The following is a 20744-nucleotide window of genomic DNA, read 5'->3' on the forward strand; positions in this document are numbered from 1 at the left end:
CATGATTTTTACTAGAACAAAATAACAACTGAGAGCTTTGTTCAGAGATTTGTTTTCTCTCAATGTGGCAAAAAAATTCAAAATAATGTAATAATTTTCAATGACATGTATTAGACATAGCATATACAAACAGTATCAGAGAAAAAAAAGAATATCAGTTGTGTAGAAGTTTTGAACTTCAGAATGACTTTTCTGCAGCTGCTAAACTGTTCTGAAAGATTCTGGAATATCCATTAATACAAATCAACAATAATTCCTCTATCTAAATGAAACACCCGCGCGTGCTTAAAAATTAAGGCTATAACTATGGCCATGTGACTACTTCACTTTTTTTAAGTGAAGAACAAAAGTTTGTCTTAAAGGACATTGTGAGCTTTAAGAAATTCAAAATACCTTCATTGAAATAGAAGATTTAAATTCCATTAAAGCAGTTGGTTAGATCTGTCCTTTGTTGTGCTTTCGATTCATAAAACCCCAACAGTTTATTTATTGTCTGAAGCACACTGACAGGTGATCCTTGCCCCAAAACACACCCCAACTGTTCTTTGCAAGTGGAATCGGTGAATAAGTAAATATATGACTCGCTCTTCAGCAGCCAGTGATTAAACTTCCATACCACAGTTTATTTCTCTACGTGTGGTAACTGACTGAAAGACCTGGAATGCTTTTCAGATGGTTCCTTCTTCCCCATTTGGGTGCTGTTTTTCCCAAGGACATTGCACCTATATGTCATGTTGACCAAACTTTAGAAAGTGCGGAGGTGAAGGGGTTATTATGTCAGACTGAACTGAGTATTAAATACAATCCAAACAGCGTTCAATTTTGCTTTATTATCCAGTAGGTAAAACGACACTTCCAAATTTTCATTATTAAAGCGAGTGTCTTCAAAAATATTTAAAAAAATGAATAACAGAGGTTTTTATTTTCACTCACTTTGCACTAAACTCAGGAAGTTAAGGATCATTGAATTAAATATGTTTCTGGTGAACCAATTTCAATTTTTAATCTATTTTCATTAACAGAATTTTGAAATTTGGTTTTAACGTAGTTACTTTTGGACAAATACAGATCTTTAATTCTCTCAAGTGTATGTTGACTAGATTCAATCCTTTTCTCTCAACTCAGGGTGATATTCATCAATATTACCTTTTTTTTTTTAAAAGATTTTTATTTATTTATTTGACAGAGAGAGACAGCCAGTGAGAGAGGGAACACAAGCAGGGGGAGTGGGAGAGGAAGAAGCAGGCTCCCAGCGGAGGAGCCCGATGTGGGGCTCGATCCTGGAACGCCAGGATCACGCCCTGAGCCGAAGGCAGCCGCCTAACGACTGCGCTACCCAGGCGCCCCCAATATTACCTTTTTATAGGTGCTTTAAAATGATCATTATTAAAAGTATAAATAGAAGTCAATTATAGTATAAGAAATGTTATCTGAAGTTGCAAACAGAGACTGAATTTGCATGTGTTCAATTTTGAGTTGACTTTCTTTCTCTAGCCTGTCAGAATTTAACCTACAATTTACACAAGAAACACCAACAATAGCTGATGAAATTCTCATGCATAACTTATCCTACCCCTTTAGTTATTTCAACTTGCTTTATTTATTCATTTCAATTTACTGAAAAATACTAGTATTATTTCACAAAATTATGTGAGGTTATCAATTCAAATAGTATCACAAAAATCAGGTTTTGTTAGCAAATGGCCTTTTAGCAATTCCAATCTCTTAGTTCTTACCTGAAAATATTTATTTTTTTAACACACACACATTTCCTCAGACTCCCAAAATTGTGGGATGATTTTTTCATTTGAAATAGCTAATTTATCAAAATGTACAGTTGAACAATTTGAAAATAATTAAAAAGTACTTTAAAAGATTTCCACCAAGTTCTTCCATTTTTACTGAATCAACATTGATTAATGCAGGTAGATAGGTTGTATCATACATCTGTAAATATCTCTGCCTATTGGGGCACCTGGCTGGCTCAGTCAGTAGAACACGTGACTCTTGATCTCAGGGTTGTGAGTTCGAGCCCCACATTGGGTGTAGAGATTACTTAAAAATCCAATCTTTTTTTTTTTTTAATTCTCAACTTATTTCACTACTATTCAATTTGAAATTATCGGCGTTCTCTTAAATTTTCATGTCTTGCTCGTCTTTATCCGCTAGTTAGTTCAACCTCTTATGTTCTTTTTATCCATTGTCAGAATAGCTTCCTTATTAACTATATTTAATGTGCTATTAAAGCTAACCTCCCATGCAGTAAGAACATATTTATAATCTCACAAGGATCCACACTCATGCAAGTATCTCCCAAGATTTTTTTTATGAGAAGCAGGTTTCTGTTTCATGCAGGCCTTGACATGGAGACAGCAAGGCTATATTAGAACATCTTTATTTGTCACTTACTTCATTGCATGCCAAACAGATAGAGCTTTAGGAATTTTTGAGTTGTGGCATCATTTGGCACATCAAAGTAATAAGCTTGGGTTTCATACAGCACACATCCTGTGATGTACTTCGGCCTCGCAAGTCCCTCCACACAGAGTTACCTTAAAGTGGCTCATTATTTAGAGCCTGTGTAAGAAAAGTATTTCCTCTGGACAAGGAAAAAAGTCCCCTTCAGAGGAAAAATTGTATAATGCCTCCCAGGTGTGTAAGAAAGGTGAAAAACTACAGCTCATCTGATGTACTGTTCATGACTTAGTGGGCTTATGAGTCCCCCGAACGAAGACTCGTCTGCCCTGCATTTCCGTGGTTTAATTTAATGGACAGATTCTCCAATAAACGTAGATGGAAATAAGCGCATTAGACAGCTCATGCAAGGAGCAAAAGGAAAAGGATGCAACCGTCAGGGTTTTTATATCGTTGAAATGATATGTTGTTTCAAACAATCTCAATTTCTCTAGCTTAAGTGTATTATTCTTCTATCTGATTCTTACTGCCATCTGGTTCATGTGCAAGTGCAAATCATAAGCGAGAAAAAGCAGAGCTAATTTTCTGTGTCAGCTTAACAAACAAAAGCTGTGTGATATGGATAGCTATCATTAAAAGCATCTATTGGGAAATATTGATCTGAAATAGGTTACTTTTTCAATGTTTAGATATGCAATGGTAATTAGGATTATTTGAAAAAGGGTGAGTGTCACTTGGTAATGTGGGAGGCTGTATTGATTTTGGAAAATGACTTTGTAATGCAACTAATATTTTCCACACATTTCTTATGAATTAATATTTTGAATTCTTTCATAGCATAGATTTTATTAACTGAAATATAGTATTTAAAAATGACCTGAAGTTTCTCTGGCATGTGAATGGCTTTATATTAATCCCTTTGAATGGTATAAAACGTGAGTTATAGTTTCAGTGGAAACTTTAAAAAGAGTAGAGAAAATATGACCAAAGGGAGAAAGAGAGAGGCATCTTTCTGATTGTCAGCTCATTGTTGGTATTTTATGTATCAGAGATGGGTTAAAATATCCTATCTTATCATGATCCTTGTTCAGAGGACCAAAATGTTTTCTTCTACCATAAATAAAATTATTAAGTATACTAAGATAATACTGATATAAATCTTTAAATTGTTAGCAGCAATACATTCTATAATGAAATATAAACATCTGTTCAAAAACGGCTTTAACCTCTTACACTGTTATAATAATTAAGTTTGTTTTGCTTCTGTGCATTAAAAGTAGTGGACAATTACAAAGGCATTTTATCAAATAGGATTTTTATAACTTCCCATAAAGATATATATCCATGTATAAAGTCCACGTACATAAATGTTTCCCTTTGGAGTCAGGTAAATCTCCTCACAGGCAGAACAATCTACTCTTCCCAGTATAAAATTATGTGAACCCAATTCTCTACTAGCGTTAAAGTTAGGTTTGGGTTTGTTTACACAAAGAATGGAAAATTACCCCAAGAGGCTTTTGGGTTTTTATCCTTCCTTGGGTATTAACTTCTATTCTTAAGACCTGTATGCCTCAATTATGTCCTACCGACCTTCTGTATTAAAAACACTTAAAGTCACTCAAAATAGTATTTACGTCAGTCATTTAAGATACAAAACATATTATGGCAATCACCCAATGACCATTGGTTTTTGGTATCCATGCTCTTGTGTGATCCATTCTTCTTGAGGACAATCAGGATTCGAAGACTCTCTTCTAAGGAACAGATACCTAAGCATCTGCTGTTTAATACGGCTGAGGTAATGGGAAGTCACTTCCAAGATTAGGTTATAAAAAGCCTCTGGTTTTTCTATTGGGTATTCGCTCTCACTCTCTCTTGGATCACTCACCCTAGGAGAAGCCGGCTGCCTTGTCTGGAGGCAACTCAAGAGAAAGAAACCAAGGTCGGACAACAATCACATGAGCCTTAAGAGGAGGCTGCAGCCACTTAACCTAGTAAGACCTCAGCCTAGTAACTATAAGCTGCAAGATCACACTAGACCATGCACAGAATCATGACCAGCAAAAACCGTGAAATAATAAAATGTTTGTTGCTTAGCGGCTATATTTGAAGTAAATTATTATATATGATATATAACTAATACAGATATTCTAGTAAGTTTCATACATTTTTCTCTTACTTCTGTATAGACTCAGAGCTCATTTTTCTTGGCTTATTTATCTGGAAATAAGCCACTTTGCATGTGGATGTTACTATATACCTGGATAACGATATTATAAAGGTAAACTCTTAAGCCGAATACTCAGATCAAATTAGCTACTTTCTTTTATCTGAACCTTGTTGGATTTATGAAAACTAGAACAATATAACTGGGCATAACACAATATAAATCATTTAGAAAAGCGATTGCTATGAGACAACTAGAGAATACTCGTTTTGTGAAGCAAGAAGGGAAAAAGTAAAAAACAAAACAAAACAAAAACGATGCTAATGCCAGAGAATTTGTTTCAACATAACTCAAATAGATTCTAAAATCTGTCCTTACGTGCTTTCACGTATGCTGTAGTGATCTCACTTTTTCAGTGTTTTCTTCAGTTAAGAGTTTTTATGCTTTACTGTTCTTTATCATTTCCAGACCTACAACTTAACACTTAAACCTAAATTATATAGTTTAATACGCCCTTGACATATAATCATTCTTGAGTAATTGTTTTAAAATGAAAAAACATTTGAAAATATACAAAAATAAAAGTAAGAAAAGCAAAAAAATAATCCAACTTGCTTTGCAGAGTAGATAAAATGCTGCATGTGGCTAAGCTAAAAGAGAAGGTCATATGTCTATTAATATACTAGATATGGCAATTTTTTACTTGTAAGACAGAAATGACAACTCTTTACAAGATCTGCTACTAAGATAACACACTAATGGAGGAAATGTATTGAGTTTAATGATGAAGCATGACCTTTATCTGCTTAACGGACAAAGCTGAACCCTGACATTAAGCTCCAAACCATTTGAATGTGTAAAACATGGTGTTCATATCTGATTTTGAATGAAATTTGGACTGCCCACAAATGCCTTACACTACTTCCTGAGCCTTTTCATCAGCAGCTTGCTAGATTGCATCCAGTTCACCATCTGGAAGTGTCACTTGCTACAAAATAAACCTGCTCCCTGGATGACAGCAGGATACCTAAGCATCTGCTGTTTAATAAGCTGCAGCAGAACATCTACCACCAGCACAGGAAGGGGCGATATTTCAAAGAAATGATGGAATCACCTAATATTAGCCCTTGAATGTGCCTTAGGGAATTATCTAATCCATCATCTTTCAGGTGTGTTCCATGAGATACTAGAACTGAGGGATTATGAGAAAGATCGCATGTTTAAAAATAATAATAAAAAATCCTTATGGGCGCCTGGGTAGCACAGTTGTTGGCGTCTGCCTTCGGCTCAGGGCGTGATCCCGGCATTCCGGGATCGAGTCCCACATCGGGCTCCTCCGCTGGGAGACTGCTTCTTCCTCTCCCACTCCCCCTGCTTGTGTTCCCTCTCTCGCTGGCTGTCTCTCTGTCAAATAAATAAATAAATAAATCTTTAAAAAAAAATAATAATAAATCCTTAAACCCCAATTAAATTTAGAAAATTCTGTGTGAAGGAAGACAGATCGGAAGTGATGATAAATGATAAAGTTTTAACTTACTAGTCTTAATGAGGAAATAAGACATGCAGATAAGTAGATGAGGAAATAAGGCATGACATAGAAAACAAAATAACAAACAAAATAGACCCTCAAGTAGGGGATGGGTAAGTGCGACAGTCTGGGAATCTGCCTGCATAGAGTAACATGGCACAAAGGAAGGAACATTATATTGTTTTGTTAGTCCTTTAATATCTATTTCACCTTTGATAATTCTGCTGGTTTTTGTTTTGTTTTTTGTTTTTCTTTTTGTAATGGAAGAAAATTGCTACTTCTTTTCTACTTTCCTAATTTCTTTTTCCCCTTAATTTGCCTCTCAGATAAAAGGTCAATTTTGGACAGATGTTGGAATGAGTCCTACACCTAGGTCTCATGACCTGGGAAAATTCCGATCAGGCTGATATTCATAAACTTTCAACCTTAGGTCTGGTTCCCTGAGTTGAAAAACTGATATTTAGCCATATTCTTTTGTTGTTGCCTTTTCTTAAATTATGAGGTATTTCAAGCATATGGAAAGGCACCAAAAGCCACATCATGAATACTTATATGTCTACCACATAATCTAATATAGCTTTACCCTTTCGCCATATTTAATTCAGGTTTCTTCTTAAGACATAGAACACTAAAGATAGAATTTAAATCCTGTTTGTAAAATCCTGTTTGTTCTTTTCCTTTATCCCAATTTTCTTTCCCTTTTGAAGAATGCAAGGATAGAGTTTATGATTTTGTTTATGTTCAATTTAATACAAGAGAACCAAAACCTTGTTGACTTCTTTCCCAAACTGTTCCTATCTCCTATAATTCCTTCATTAGTTAGGTGCCAAAGAAATGCCTTTCTTTGGTTCAGGCTGAGCACTTTAGCTTATCCTGTTGCTCTTTTCCACAACCTGAGCTTGAAATTTCCACTTTCCCCATATAGTTTCATCAGTGTGATTGGCTCAGCAATGATCATTACTTTTCTAGGAGGGATTCTGATGCTATGTTTTCAGTTAATACATTTGTGCAGCTCACTATAGTACTATGAGTATCTTCTTATTCCTAAAAAGCATCAACACTTAGGATTCTCAGAGAGAAAAAGAGAGGTGCAGATTTGTGCCTACTGAAAGAAAATGAGTGCCAGCAGAGACTCAGCAGAGCATGGGTTAGGCAAGCAGAAGTTCCATAAAAAATAGTCTATAAATTCTATATGTTTAAAGACTCGACTTTAAGCCATTGCAGACTCAGAGAAAGAATTGTTTTCAGTGGATGCACATACAAGGATGACTTCTGCATTATTGAAGTTCCCATTTTGATGGCTGGAGGCAGAAACACTGCTAATCTCAGATTACCTTACAGTCAGCTAGGTGATTGCTACTGAAGATGGTGAAACCGCATAGAGGTGCTGCCCATCTCCTAGGAGATGAATCCTCCACGGCTTTATAATAAGAAAGAAATGAAGAGCATTGCAATGTACTGGGGACAACAGTTAGAGGGAAATTTTCACTAATGAGAAATTGATTTAAAAAGCAGCAGAGAGCCAGTTAAACAGGTGGGCTGAGCACATGCTTTTATTTCCATGTTCTCTGGAAACTCCAGCAATAAAACAAAGATTTTTAAAAGTCATAAACACATAAGCACCAAGAAGAGAGAGTTAAGAAGATAACAGAAGTCAACAGAAGTTTTGAACCTGGAATGTGGATAAAGCTCAGCAAATAGAGAAAATGGATACCAAAGCTTTCAGGAAGATAGTCGAGATGTGGCTTAGCCAGTTAAAGCCTCAGGAACGGGAGTGGGTTATAGCAAAGGGGTGCTCTGTGGTTCAAAGCCAGACCATTGTTCTAAAGCCTGTCTTAAAAGAGTTACCAAAGATTCTTTCATCCATCTTGCAAAGTCAGGCAACATTGCTGGGAACTCTGTGAATTTCCTCCCTGGAGATGTTGAGACATTATGCGCCGGAACAACAGGGCCAAGTGGAAGTCTACATACCTAATGGGGGATTCCTAGCCTCTTCCTTGACCTTGCTTCCATATTGGAAGCGGTCATTTTGAGGCCGGATAATTTCTCTCTGAGGAATGAAAACCTAGAAACTCAGGAGGAAAGATCTACACATGCTCAACTAAGCTGATGAATCCCTGCCTGATCATTACAGGGTAATGATTACCTGTTAGTGAACCTCAGTGTACGGGATTATTTGTGCTTCGGTCTTAAATAAGAACTGAGAGTCAAGGGATGGGAAATATTTGTGGAGAACAGTTAATTTGACAAATGGACACTGGCACAAATGAAATGCTCAAAATGACAGTCATGCAACATAAAGGAAATGACTCATTGGAGCAGGGGGATTTCAGTGAAACTTTCTCCAAGAAAAAAAGAAAAGAGAAGAGAAGAAAAAAGAGAAGAGAAGACAAGACAAGACAAAACAAGACAAGACAAGACAAGACGAGGAAAGGAAAGGAAAGGAAAGGAAAGGGAAGGAAAGGAAAAGAAATGAATAGAAATTTTGACATGTTTGACTGTATTAAAGGAGATATTTATTTTTGTGGGAGAGTTTGGGGATGAATTAAGGAAAAGTATAAAAAATCCTCACCAATGAAAAATAACTATACAATTAATTATGGGAGGAAAACAAATTATACAAGAAAGGAAATATACTAATAAATAACATGGCTCAGCTGTAAATAATAATCTCAACAATTAAAGGACAATGCTAATGGCCATCATAGAAAACAGTATAACCAAATTTTTGTTATAGTTAGATTGAGAGGATGAGGTTTATTGTGGGTTTGAATTTAAGAGAGATAAACCCCCAAACACCTGTAGATAAAATTTAATAGATAATATCTAAAAATTTTTCTTAAGATAATTAGATAAATAGTATCTAAGACTAAAAAAATAAGAAATATGGATAAAATTATAGAACAAAAGGTAAAGACGAAATTTGTTACCTCTGGGGGACAGGCATGGCATAAGGAGTGTGAACTACAAATTTGTTTTTTATAACAGGTTTTCTAGATCTCTGTTATTAAGCCTATGGAAATTTACTACTTTGATAAAAATAAAACATTTTTACAAGAAAAGGAAAAAGAAGAAGAAAAGACAAGGTCCGTGCAGGGTGGTCTTTGGTAGAAGAATCATATACCAGGGAAAGCCAGAGGCTCCCACAGCTTCAGTGTATAAAAAAAGGGTTATAAGATTGCTGAAGATTATAGATATTTTTCAGGTTACTTAGGAAAATACAGATTTTGGAAGTTATTATTAGAGAAAAGATGGAGAGGAGGAGCTGGGAGAGATGACAAGGCTCTCATGGACAAGAAATATCAGCCTGGACTATAGCACTAGATATTTGATCAGTGTTCTTGTGGCCTAGCAAAGAACTGCTGGCATAGCTGTCCATATACTTTGCTTCAGTTGAACTTTGGGTTTACAGATTGGGAATATAGATTGTGAATGCTGATGCTTATCTCAGTGGCCTTATGCCTGGGTTTTGTTTTTTTGTGTTTTTTTGTTTTTGTTTTTTTTGGTGATAATGGGAAATTGGGTAACAGTACGTACTAAGTACTCAGCTCTAAAGAAACAATCTAGCTGAAGTAAAATAGCATGGAACACAAAGTAGCCAAACAAAGGGTGATGCTGTTCTTTCCTGATGAAAAACCAACTGAATCATTTGTTATTAGTCACACTTGCCTTGATGCTGTAACAATTCTTTATTTAAGAGTTAATGGTAACTCATATAAAACCTCTATTGCAGATTATTTGAAATAGTCTTGGATGGGCCCAAATAGCTATCATCACAAAATGTGGATTCTTTCTTTTACAACTAAGTATTTTATGCATTGATAAAGTGCAAAGTTTAAAAGTGTTCCTTTTCAGATACATAAATAACCAGATAGAATGGATATACTCTAAGGACAATGCTTAATTTTGCAATGCCTAGAGTTGGAAAACCACCTTAGTGTACCTTTTTTTGAAAACGTACATATTTTAGCAGATGTGCTCAACTTTCCAACAGAGTTTCTTCAAGTACGGTATTGAAAGAGTTAAATTAGGAACACTCAAATTCAGTGTTCTACAGGGTGTGAGGGTAGCATTCAGAATCATAAGACCACTTATCAATTGATAACTCTAATGGAAATTTATTATTCTTTAATAAATTACAACTTAATTCCTAAAGATTGCCAACATGAAGAGCAATAGTTGAACTTCATGCTACAGACTCCTTTCACCCTTATTCTCTTGACGAACTCTCACTGATTTTTCTAACACTGCAATGGCCCCAGCGAGTTGTGGGTCTTAAATCTTCGAAACACTGGTGAGATCTAGCTGGAGTATTTAATCATGATTTTACTGTCATATTTTCATGAAGCCAATACCTCATAAATTATAAGATACACGATCTTTTTTTCAATAATGTACTCTGTTAAAGACAGAACATTTTAACCAATCAAAAATAAATAATGCTATCCTTTCAAATTCCTATTTTCCCTCTTAAATGTCACAATTACAATTTAAGCTTATACCTAATTCAATTTCAGGGTACAAAGATTTTTGTGAATCACCTAAGACAATTGACAATCATTATAGAAATGTGACACATTTCTTCTATGTAAAAATATGTGTAAGCATCTTTGTATAAGTATCCTTAATCTTCAAGATACAATTTCCAATAATATGAAACAGTGGCATGATTCTGTCTGCATTTCCTATTTGGCTAAATTCTTGTTTTGTTTTGTTTTTAATTAAAATTAATTTAAATATTGTTGAAAATTAAATAGCCCTTCTCTCAAGCCTGCCAAAATACATTTTTTTATAGCTGTTGGCATCTGTGTCATCGTTCTTCATCACGTATGAATCCATTCCCTGTGAAGTCCAGATTTTGAAAAGATTTATTCTGTACTGAGAAATTTGGCAATTTCTACCAACTTTGATTACATTGCCTGGTGTGTGACAGGCAATTTTCTGTGTATGATTTTTTTTCTCCAATGCTGGATTGTAGTGCTATCACTTTAAAGACATTTTAAGGGATGTTTAGGGATCTGAATTTAAGTTAAAATTCAAGCCTCTGCTGTGTTGTATAGGCAAATGAACAACTAAGTTGGCCAAAAAAAAAAAAAAAAAAAAAAAAGAACAGATAAAATCTATTACTAGGTTTGCAACTGGGCAGATAGTTAAACTGCTGGTACATCTCAACCTCTGAATCTGTGATCTGGCACATTTCTCAATTACAAGTCACATACAAATGCCAGAACTTATAGTTTAGAATGTGGGGGGCAAGTGGTTTTAATAACAATGCTTGGATGGAAGAAGAGAAAATTAACACAGGTAGTCTTATGTTACTAGGTATTATAACTTCACTGGCAATTCAAGAAAGTCGAGGTAGGAATTGTTTAAAGAGCCAGTCTATTCTGGAGTGAATACTGATCTTGAAGATGCATTCGCATGGCAAGGATAAGAAACTTGTTTGTGTCTGATGGTTTTGAGGGGTGTTATGGTGATTAAGTTTGAGCAGCAGGGAGGCCTCTAAAAGTCCAGGGTACCCCTTAGAACTGCCGTTCATACCCCACAAGTTTTAAACTTTTTTTTTTAAGATTTTATTTATTTCTTTGACAGAGACAGCCAGTGAGAGAGGGAACATAAGCAGGGGGAGTGGGAGAGGAAGAAGCAGGCTCATAGTGGAGGAGCCTGATGTGGGGCTCGATCCCATAACGCCAGGATCACGCCCTGAACCGAAGGCAGACGCTCAACCGCTGTGCCACCCAGGCACCCCTATACCCCACAAGTTTTAAGTTAACTCATCTTTATCTTAAAACCCACTACTTCTCTTCATTGCTTTAGTTGTTTCTTCATGAGACTTGGACCATCTTTATCTTCCCACCTGAAAGTATACTCAAACCTGTTTAGAATCTCTATTTTTTTCTAGCTTTATTGAGATATAATTGATATATAATATTGTGAGAGTTTAAGGTGTACAATGTAATGATTTGATACAGTCATATATTGTGAAATAATTATCACGGTAGAATTAGTTAATATCTCCTTCACCCCATTTAATTAATATTTCTTTTTTGTGGTGAGTACATTTAAGATCTACTCTCTTAGCAACTTTCAAGTATGTAAAATACTATTGTTAACTATAATCATCATGCTGCACGTTAGATCCCCAGAATTTACTCATCTTTTAACTAGAAGTTTATATTCTTTGACCCACATCTCCCTATTGCCCCAGCCCCCCACAACCACCATGGTACTGCTTCTGTGAGTTCGGCTCTTTTAGATCCCACATATAAGTGACTATCATACAGTATCCGACTTTCCCTGTTTGGCTTATTTCACCTAACCTAATGCCCTTAAAGTCCATGCATGTCTTCACAAATGGCAGGATTTCCTTCTTTCCCATTGCTAAACAACATTCCATATTATATATTCTCCACATCTTCTTATCTATTCATCCATTGATGGTCAGTTTGGTTGTTTCCATACCTTGGCCATTATGAATAATGTTGAAAATGAACATGAGAGTGCAGGTATCTATTAAAGATCCTGGCTTCCTTTCCTTTGGATGTATGCCCAGAAGTGATGTTGCTGGGTCATATGGTAGTTCTAGTTTAACTTTTTTCAGGAGTTTTCATACCACTTTCCATAGCGGCTGCCCATTCTCACCAAAAGTGCACTAGGGTTCCCTATTTTTCACATCCTCGCCAACATGGGTTATCTCCTGTCTTTTTGGTCAGAAGTCCAAAGTGTGTTTCACCAGGTAAAAACCTAGGTGTCAGCAGGGCTGTGCACCCTCTAGAGAGGTTAGGGGAGAAAATGTTTCCTTGCCTTTTCCAGCTTCTAGGGCTGCACTCCTTGACTCCTGCCTCTTCCGCCATCTTTCAATTCAGCAGCATAGCATCTTCCAGTATCTGTTTTGCCTTCACGTCCCTTTTTTCCTCTCATTTCTCTCTCCCTCTTCCTCCTTCTTATAAGGATGCATGTGATTACACTTAGATCCCATCCTAATAAGCCAGGATACTCTCCCCATTTCCCATTTAACCACATCTGCAAAGATGCTTTTTCCAAATAAGATAATATTTACAGGTTCTGAGGATTCTGACTTGGCATCTTTGGGGACCATTATTTAGCGTACTACAGTAGATGTCAAGTGAAATTTTTATTGATTCTGATTTATTTATTTGTAGTTACTTGTATTGATTCTGTTTCCCTGTCATTCTGCAAAGTGCATGAATCTATCATCTATCTATCTATCATCTATCTATCATCTATCATCTATCTATCTTTCCATCTCTATCTTTCATATATCTCTAAAATTCTTTGAAAATATATGATATAAATTTAAGATGACATAATTGATTATACAAAATTCTTTCTTACACATCCTATGAGAATTTCCCCAAGTGTCTTGATAGTGAAAGATCTGACAATGAAACTCACTCTGTGTACTTTGTAGTTCTTATTTTCCCAGAAAACTCTTTAAGGCAGAAACTAAGCTCAGAATATTTTACTAAACCTCATATGTATCACAGAGCAAATCTGATTATAGATTATCAATACTTTAAAATTGATTAGAACAAGTGAATTTAATTCAATCAGTTCTGGTCTCAGAATAAAGTTATTCCATGGTTTGATGGAGGTAATTCCTTTTCCCAAGAATAGATGTATGAGGATGCCATAAATATTTTATTGTTGTTTATTTGTTAATCTGCTTCTTCTCCACCAGAAGGGAGGAAAAGGGTTGTATTTTGAAAGAACACTTGGAGAGTGTTCCAGTGAAGAGATTGCTTTAAAGGGGCATGATGCCTACACACATCAGTTTGTGAGAAAAGTTATTGTCTACGCTGAAAGTGATGTACGCACCTTTGCTCACACAGGACCACCATGATGCACAACTCAGGGGGTATAATTTCCAATTACATTCCTTTTTCCACATACACGGTGCTCCCCTAGAGTTGTGTGGTACATCCATATATGATGGGCTCACAAAATGGACTCAGCTGGAAATTCATTTAATCCCTCTTCTTGCTCCTGAAGAAACATTTGATAGTGGCATAGATGAAGCAAAGGGGGATAATCTGTATTATGGGAAAGTGTTATAAAGAAAGCCAGGGTGATCTAAAATTCTTTCTATTTTTTAAAATTTTTTATTATGATACATTAGTCACCATACAGTACATCATTAGTTTTTGATGTAGTGTTCCATGATTCATTGTTTGCATATAACACCCAGTGCTCCATGCAATACAATTATTTCTATTGAAAGGTATTAATAATCCTCCGCAAATAGCAAATTGCAGGCCTAGTAGGAAGGAATAAACAGGAACTTTTCTGCTTGTGGAAAACTGGTCCGGATATTATTATATGCTGTTCACTGCTCGTCATCCTCAATGTTTCTGTAAGGTCTATATTATATGCCAGATACTATGGTGAAAACTGATACACAAAGGGTCGTATTTCTTGATCTTGTCTTCAACTAGTAGAATTTACAGAAAGACGTATAAGAACCTGGTTCTCAGATAAACTATCTAAAAACCACTTCATATAGACAGTGCCATTTATAATATGGTCTAATCAAGAAACCACTTTTGCATTTTAATTTTTTCCACCTCTTGAATCTAAATAAGATTGTCGTATGCATTATTTAATTCAACAAATATTTATTGAGTATTTAGCAAGTTCCCATGTCACTTTTCCCCAAATAAAACAGTAGCTCATTCTTTGATTCAAATAACATTATGAAGTGGGTTCTTTTATATTTTAATAACGTTAGTAGTTTGTGGTTGTCATTAGTGTAGTTGTCTGATGTCTTTGAATGTTAAAATGGCACTGGCTTTAGACAGTTCCTCAGGGCAGGGACTGTGTCTGTCTAAATTGCTTTGTGCAGAACACAGGTGGCTGAGTAATAAACACTTTTTGCTGATGCAATGTCTTGTATTGAAGACAAAGCCTCTGATTACTTAGTGTTTTGAAATTAGTTTTTAAAGATGCATCAGGAATCCAATTAGTGTATAATGTGTGCCTGACACTGAAATGGCTTTGGAACAGATTAACAAGACCACACCACCCTCATCACAAAAGTTTATATTTTAAAACCAATACTACAGGATGAAAACAAATGTGGATCTTGAATAAGTAGATGTTTTTTCTAAAACCTTAATAGAATACCTAATATTGTACAAAACAAACATGCATATTCGTGTGCACCTGTGTGTGTGCATTTTTCCACATCTCTCCATTATGAGGGTTAGAAGTCGATCAGTGACACCGTTACAAGAATGATCAGCAGGGGGCTGGCATTAGTTGGCACAGAATTCTCATTTGACTTTTGTGTGTTCAATACAATTGTGTGGGGATTTTTCTCTCATTTGGTGTAATGCTCTATTTAGAAGAATAAAAATGTCATTGCTTTGGGGACACCTGCTTCTCAGGCCTCCTTTCCCAGCACAAGCCTCAGGTCATCTCTTGAGAGGCCTTGGGGGTCCAGACAAGAAATGCTGGGCGCAGTTCATTCCTTGACCTTTAATCGCTATGGATGCTCTGACCTGATCTTTCCCACCTCCTGTCTAGGCTTTTCCATATGGGGCATAGGCTTCTGTTCTTCTTGTGGTTAATACTGTCTTTCCAATCCAATCTCCCTCAATGGTGCCAAAGAAATCCTTCTACAAGGTGAGTGATCGTATCACACATCTGTCTAAAGTCATTCAGTGGTTCGTCTTTCCCTAACTGCTAACTCTGTCAAGGCACGGTACATGTCTCCCCACATTTCCATCCCAAGTTTTGTGCATAAAACCACTCAACAATTGTTTGTTAATCTACTGACTCACTGATCTGACAACCGTCTAGGTCTTCCACTTTGTCTCAGTCTTATCCCAGATTTTCATTTAACTTTTCCGCATGTGATTTAAATGCTGGCTCTACCCTTACCATGGTGATTCTCCGTTTCATTCTTTTTTTCCTCTTGCTCGACATTGCCAAATTTACTCAATCTCATCAATTTATAGGTTTTTGGCCATGCAGGTTACCTGGTCACTCTAACCATGTACCGGATGTGACTCTGCATGTTTTCTCTTGCATTCATGTCCTTGTCGCTGCTGTGGCAAATAGCACATGCTTAGTGTCTTAAAACAATGCAAATATATTGTAACAGTCCTGGAGGCTAGAAGTTCAAAACAAGTCTTAACAGGGCTAGAATCAAGGTGTTGGCAGTGCCGATTCCTTCTGAGCCTCCAGGAGAGAACCTGTCCTTGGCTCTTCCAGTTTTTAGAGGTTGCTGACATCCTTTGGCTGATGGCTGCTCCCCTAATGTCTGCTTCTGTCTTTGCATTGCCTTCTCTCTCTACTCAAATCTTCCTCCGCCTCCTTCCTGTGTGGACCCTTGTGATCACACTGGGTCCATCTGGATAATCAAGAATAACCCCTTCCCCATTTCAAAATCCTAAAATGAATCACATTTGCTTGTCCCTTTCCTTAGGTAAGGTCATCTATCCACAGGTTCCAGGGATTCCGTTGCTCACACCATTGGGGGAGTCATTTCAGCATACTTTATTGCCTTTTTTGCAACAGATTTGTAAGCAACCAGAGGTGTCCAAAAATGATTCCTTTATGTCCCCCAATATGACGTAATTCCATTTGGTTCCTTTGCCGATTCATTCATTTTTTTTTTTTTTTTTCAAATGTAGTACGGTCATCGTACAAATTTCAAGCAACACAGAGCATAATATATAAAAAGTTTTCTGGCTCCTGTTTCTCAGCAATTGCCAATATTAAGAGTTTGGTGTGGATTATTCCATTCCTGCATAAATGCACACACAGAGAAAGGAAGAAAAATGCATGTATAGCCTATGTATTCTATGTATACACAACCTCAGATGACTGATAAAGGATCAGATATTATTCTACATCTTGCTTTTTCTCAACTAACGATACACATGGAATATATTTCCATGTCAGTGCATATATCTACTTCTTACTATGGTTTGGGAGGAGATTACACTGAAATAACATGTTTATTTTAGGATAATTGACATTTTTGTATTATTAATTCTCCCTTACCAGCAATATAGTACCTTTTATTAGGTCTTTTAAATTAATACTTCTTTACACTTTGTTATTTTGTTCATTTACATCTTTCTCTAATTTCTGAAGTTCATTCCTAAGTGTATAATGGAAGTTTTTTTTCTTTTAAATTTGTGTGTGTGTGTGTGTATGTGTGTGTATGTGTGTGTGTGTGTGTGTGTGTGTGAGAGTATGTGTGTGCGTGAATTCCTAACTGATTATTGCTGGCATTTGAGAAAGCTATTATTTTGGTATGTTTCCTTGTATCTGGCTATTTCACTGAATACTCATTAGTTTTATTAGTTTTTAAGTGGTCATTTTGCATTTACCAGGAAGAGAAATATATTATGTGCAACTAATGACAATTTAGTTTTTTCCTTCTTGGTTCACCAATTTAAAAGTTCGCCAGCTTTCTGTCTCTAATTACCCTCTGGGTGCTCCAGCTTCAGGCTCTTGTGTTGGCGCGTAAAGATGGCCAAGTAGCCATGGATCAGCTTCTTAAAATAATAAGCTATTCTGACATCTATTATGGGGAAAGGACAGGGAATAGTAATTACTTGAGGCCAATATGAGAATAAACGAAAAATCTTATATTTTAGTAGGAAGCTACAAGTCTCTGGGTTTTAATTTCAGGATATCGTGAAGCTCATGGAAGGTTCAGAAAGAACAGAGTGGAAATCACATGGGATTGTTTCCAACTCTGCCTGTTCACTTTCTGTCATGTGTCCTCATGGTCTGGCACTTAAATGTTGTTCCTGTTATTTTACTTATCTTATGGCTAATAAACGTGAGAGTGGCATACATGGCAGAAACTAGGTGAATGATCCTTTTATTAACAAGGCTTATTTCTACCTGGGAGTATTATATGCTAAGCAATTGTTTTCTACAGTGTAAAACAATATGCTATTTCTAGAGTTAATGTTAAGGACCAAAAACACAGAGAAAGTTGTGTACTGAAAATGAAGCAAACATAATGACAAGAACTGGGATGCAAATTTTTCAAGCAGATATATTGTTTTGAACAGGAGCAAGCATATAATAAACATCACTGTCAAAGTCAAAGCACTTGGTGGAGAGGTAGACTACAAGAGGCTGGGAGAATGGCATATAGGTTCCAAGAGCATTCCGATCCCTTTCAAAAAGAGGCATAATATTCAGCTTCACTACATTTTTTCTATTCATCTTTAGCAGTTTTGAAGCATGCTTGTTATAAATATGTGTGCATGTATTTAGATATATTCTTGAGTTCCCTGTGTTATTACCAGGAGAGAGCTGCAAATTCGTTGAAATATTCTGGACTCCCTATCATAAAAATCAGTTACAAATGTTGCTCTAATGCTGACTTACTTAATCTTCATAAATAATGTATTCATTTTACCCAGCTATTGCTAAATCATTTAAGAACAAATTGCCAGTGCAAAAAGAGTTACACCATTACTATCCTTTCAAAAATTATCTGCATTCATTTTATCTTCAAAAATATTTTATGAAATATTTTTAACATATAAAAAAGTTGGGAGAATAACCCTGCAGACACTAGTGCAAACGTACACCTACATTTCTTAACATTTTGCCACGACTGCTTCAGTTGTTTTTTTTTTTAAGAAATAAAGTACAACAGATGCAATTGAAACCACTTTGTACTCTTTTCCAATCACATTTTAGGAAGTCTGCTTGGGATTCTCTCCTTCACCCTTTGCCCCTCACACTTGCTTTCTCTCGCTCTCTCAAGTGAATAAATAAATCTTTAAAAAATATATACACAAATTATGCCATGCTATTGATTTAATTTTGCATCCTGTCTTTTAAAATCGATATTACACTCTTGGTATTCGTCCAGATTTATACCAGTCAATGTAGTTATTCATTTCAACTGCCCTGGAAACTATGCTGTTGAAAAAATAAATTTATACTCAATATTTGTTTCAATATTCGGAATTCTGAATATATTCAATATTCTGTTATTGATGGGCATGTAGTTGATTTCCATTTTTCCCCTGTAAGATGCAATGCACGCTGTTAACCCGTGCAGGGGTTTCTCTAGATTGCTGCTTCTCAAATGTTAATTTGCCTGTGGATCCACCTGGGACTCCTGTTAAAATGCACATACTGATTCAGTAGATCTGGGGCGGAGCCCGAGATTATAAATTTCTAACAAATTCCTAAACACACATTGAGTAGCAAGGCACTATATATATATATATATATATACATATATATATATATATATACACACACACACATATATGTATATATACATATACATATATATATATATATATATATATCCTCTCTCTCTCTATATATATATATATCCTCTCTATATGCATATCTCCTATGTCCTATATATATCCCGTATATGCATGTGTGTGTGTGTCCGCCGATGAAGTGGGTATTGCAACCTGGCTCATTCAACATTATCCAAACCTCTTTTACATTTGGCTCCCTCAACTTTAGAGTTTGAGAAACAAAGTATTCTGGATCCCCACCTCTTTTGCGGCTAGAGGCGGCTACGTTACGAGCTGGATCTAGCCAATACAACGCAAGCGTGCGTTTGCTGTGCCCGCTCAGTCATCGCTGACCTTTCTCCTGCCTGGGACTGCGGAGATCCCGGAGGTGCGGTAGCCACACGTTAAGGAAGCAGAGTGACAAAACAGGTCTGGTTCCTTCAGGGCATTGTTAGCCGTTGCTCCAGCCCTGGGATGCCTGTCCAGATAATTTTTATTTTAATGTTTGAGACAAACCTCTTCCTTGATTAAGCCACTGTAATCTGGTTTACGGTTACTTATATGGGGACCTCATGCTAAATGACACAGTGCCTCTTCAACTTTTCTGGATATTGCCAAATTACTTTCCAAAACCCTGCTGTTACTTGACACTTCCGTCAGGAATGTGAGACAATTCCCAATGTTATTTTTCCACATCTTTGATAGTTTTTGACATTATCAAGTATTTAGAATTTCTTCCCCATATAATAATTATGAGAATGGCATCTAATTGTGTTTTAATTTTCATTTCCATGGACCCTAGTGGCATTATATTTTTTGTGTTCACTGCTCATTCAGATTTCCTTCTGTGTGAATTATTTTTATTGTTGTCAGTTTTCCCATTGGGCTCTTTGTCATCTTATTATTTATTATTATGGGAGAAGTTCTTAACAATAAGTAATTTAACTTTTGTTTTTCTATATATGCCTGGTAAGTATCTTCTTTCAGATTGTAGCTTTTCTTTTCACTTTGTTTTTGGTGTCTCTATTTAGACAAAATGCAAAGTAATTGTGGTCAAATTTATAAATATTTTCCTGTACATTTTGTGCTCTTTGTTTCTTCTTTAAGATACCTTTCCCTATCCTGAGGTCATATCTTCTTTTTTAAAAAACTTATGAATGAATACATTAATTTCTAAGTGAAGAGACAGAGAAAGATAAGTCTTGTGTGATATCACTTATATGTGGAATCTAAAAAAGTCATGTTTTCTTATATTTTCTTTTAAAATTTGAACGTTTTGCTTTTCTCATTTAAATTGCAATCTACCTGGAATGGATTTTTGTCCCATGACAGGAGGAAAGAATCCAAATTTATATTTTCCATGTGAAGAACC

This window comes from Ursus maritimus, unplaced genomic scaffold, assembly GCF_017311325.1.
Source record: "Ursus maritimus isolate PB19 unplaced genomic scaffold, ASM1731132v1 scaffold_10, whole genome shotgun sequence".
In the NCBI taxonomy this organism is placed as follows: Eukaryota; Metazoa; Chordata; class Mammalia; order Carnivora; family Ursidae; genus Ursus; species Ursus maritimus.